Here is a 3,120-nt window from a genome sequence, read left to right as displayed (position 1 = left end):
ATAAGATGCACTCATAATCAACAGTTGTAAGAACTTGATGGTATCCCTGGCTGATCCTATAAAAATATAGATTTTCACATTGAGTTGTAAATTATCTTTTTTAATGATTTATTTATTTTTATTGCAAAGTCAGGTATAAAGAGAGGAGAGACAGAGAGGAAGATGTCACATCTGATGATTCACTGCCCAAGAGACTGCAATGGACTGAGCTGTGCTGATTGGAAGCCTGGAACCAGAAACTTCTTCTGGGTCTCCCACGTGGGTGCAGGGTCCCAAAGCTTTGGGCTAACCTTGACTGCCCTCCCAGGCCACAAGCAGGGAGCTGAATGGGAACCGGGGACACTGGGATTAGAACTGGTATCCATATGGACTCCCAACGCATTCAAGGCAAGAATGTTAGTCGCTACACTACTGCACCAGGCCCGTAAATTGTGTTTTTAAAGATTTGTTTCTATTAGAAAAGCAGAATTTACAGAGAGGACACACACACACACACACACCGATTTTCCATCAGCTGGTTCATTCCTCTAGATATAAAGGCCTGAGATCAGCCAATCCGAAGGCAGGAGCTTGCTTGGATTCTGGAATCCTCAGATACAGAATTCCAAAGACTTGGGCCATTGTTCACCACCTTCCCAGGTGATGAGCAGGGTGCTGGATGGGAAGTGGAGCAGCCAGGACACTAATTGTCATTCATGTGCAATATTGCTTTTTTTTTCTACTTTATGTGTTTATTTCCACAGGCCAGAGGATTTAAGAGATCTAGAATAACATGAGGCCTCTATTTCTGCAGTCGATAATATATCTTGTTCATGATAAATGATTCCAGTTTCTGAAATGTCCATAATTAAAATTCTAACCACCAGCTTTTAGGACACATGATGCAGTTTTTAGGGGGTCTAGGATAGGAACCTGTGTGGAGGGGGTGTCATGTCAGATCGGCAGTCCCCAATACTCCACAGAGCATGTTGCAACAGAAATACAAGTTCCAAAACTTTCAGCACGATCAAAGAGCAGAAGTAGAACACAGCCATTTGACATTGCTCTATTTATTAATACATATATCACAAATGTTCCCAATACCAATGCATTCTTGTTGGCATGCTAGACAGAGGCATTTATTTTAAAGAACTTTTAAAAATATTTTGACTTTTGTTCACACTCATTTTTAAATGATCAGATGAGGTCTTCAATGTCTTTAATGTCAATGCAAGAAGAAAAAATACAGAAAGAAGTACTAAAATGACACAATCACAATTAATTGGGGAAAACAAAAGTGATGCCATCGTCTTTACAGGAAGCAACAATTCAGCTTTGTAACAGGATTATACAGGCTCAACTGAGAGGCAGAGGTGCACTAAACTATCTCTACATAGCCAGATACGGAACAACGAGAAAGGAGGCCACCTAATTGCTTACAAACTTCTTTCATGCATGACACATGATGTTCTCCTCCTCATAAGCAATTACCGAGGTGTCTCCTTACATGTGGTAGGCAGCCTTCTCCTTACACCATCTCATATTGATTGGCCGTGATGAACCGGGACAGACAGCAGGCCAACAGCATGCCAATCAACTGAGAGAAGGCGATTCCAAACGTAACTCCAGCAATGATCCCCATGTTTGTCTCCATGAAACTGGTCACCAGATCATAACAGCCCTTCTCTTTAACTTTGGTGGCGGCCATAGTCAGATTGTGTAGATCCTGGGCATTGAAATCAGTTTCATTCCTGCAGCAACTCGGGGGAATGCCGTGCTCCAGGAAGTAGGGATTGGTGCTCCAGTTGGTGTAGTTCTGCACACCACAGCAGCTCAAGCTGCGCTGCACATGGTCCACTGCCCGGCTCCTCTCATCATTGCTATTGTAATTCTGCATGGCATCTGTGTAAGTCCTGAGGAAAGTGTCCTTGATCTCATGACGAAACACACAGCCTTACATGCCAGGGACAAGCTCAGGGGCAGGAACATGGCATACAGCTTCAGCATCAATGGCACGGCAGGTGGCAAAGCATCCAAACAGCCAGAAATGATGATGGTGGCGCCGGTTCCGACGAGCACATAGGGAGCATTTGTGGAGTTCTCAGCAGTGAGGGAGATGTAGGTTCCAAGTGTGAGCTTGCCCCAGACTCCGACGGCCAGCAGGATCACCGCAGTGATCCAGAAGATGAAGGGGCAGATGATGAGGAGGGTTTTGAGACAGGTTATCACAGGTTTGGTCTCCATTCTCCTCCACGCCATACTCTGCAATATCGATTTTAAAAGCAGAGGGTTAACTTGCTAAGCTTTCGATGAGTTGTGAATTGTGAAGATTTTATTCCAAGCAACAAGAGAGTAAGTTAATTGGAGTAAGTTAATGACCCCTCCTTTATATAATGTGTAATTTAATTAAACATTTAACTTTTCTTTGCAATACCACTAATAAGAGTACAGCTACCACAATACAGTGGCTACGAACACAATATTTATAGTTTGTTGTCAGTAATTCTTCCCCATATTACCTATCATAAATACTGACTAACTTTTCTCATTCTGCATTATCCTGTTCCTTAACTTGATGATTGGCATAAACTGTAAGTAAAGTACTTTTGTCTGTAAGATAAGCTGTCCTATTTTGAAGATTTCACACCAAATATTTAATTGCCATCTGTAAGTCAATCTTTTAATGCTCAATATCAGAGTTATTGTTTTTTTATGTACTTAGATACTTTTCAGAAAATTTCAGCACACAGAAACCATAAGATATTTTGAACTCACACTGCTTTTAATTGTTTTTCCTGGGATCGTCATTGTAGCGTGGCAGGTAAAGCTGCCACTGATGATATTTGAACTCCATATGGAATCCTTGTGTCCCAGCTGCTATGCTTCCAAGTCAGAAAAACAACAGAATGTAGCTTGAGTGTTTGGGCCTCTGCCATTCACATGTCAAAGATGAATCTCTTGGCTCCTGGCTGCTGTATGACTCAGCCCTGGCTGTGGTGGCATTTGGGGAGTGAGCTAGTGAGTAGAATATCTCTCTCATTCTCTTTCTTTCTCTCTCTTTTTCTTTCTCCAACTCCAGCTTTCAAATCAGTAAATTAATATTTCTTTAAAGATATTATGCTGAAAACATTCTATGCTGAA

General features: G+C 41.9%; 1 pseudogene across 1 annotated transcript; it reads right to left on the bottom strand.

The window, feature by feature from the left end:
- Nucleotides 1–1,507: 1,507 nt before the first annotated feature.
- Nucleotides 1,508–2,238, bottom strand: LOC121163488 (annotated as a pseudogene). The gene has a single exon (XR_005884899.1). The product of XR_005884899.1 is annotated as a tetraspanin-7-like (transcript).
- Between the last annotated feature and the right edge of the window lie 882 nt (nt 2,239–3,120).

Source organism: Ochotona curzoniae, unplaced genomic scaffold, assembly GCF_017591425.1.
Source record: "Ochotona curzoniae isolate NIBS_2020 unplaced genomic scaffold, NIBS_Ocur_1.0 contig_64, whole genome shotgun sequence".
Classification (NCBI taxonomy): domain Eukaryota; kingdom Metazoa; phylum Chordata; class Mammalia; order Lagomorpha; family Ochotonidae; genus Ochotona; species Ochotona curzoniae.
This window is presented reverse-complemented; position numbering and strand designations above follow the sequence as displayed.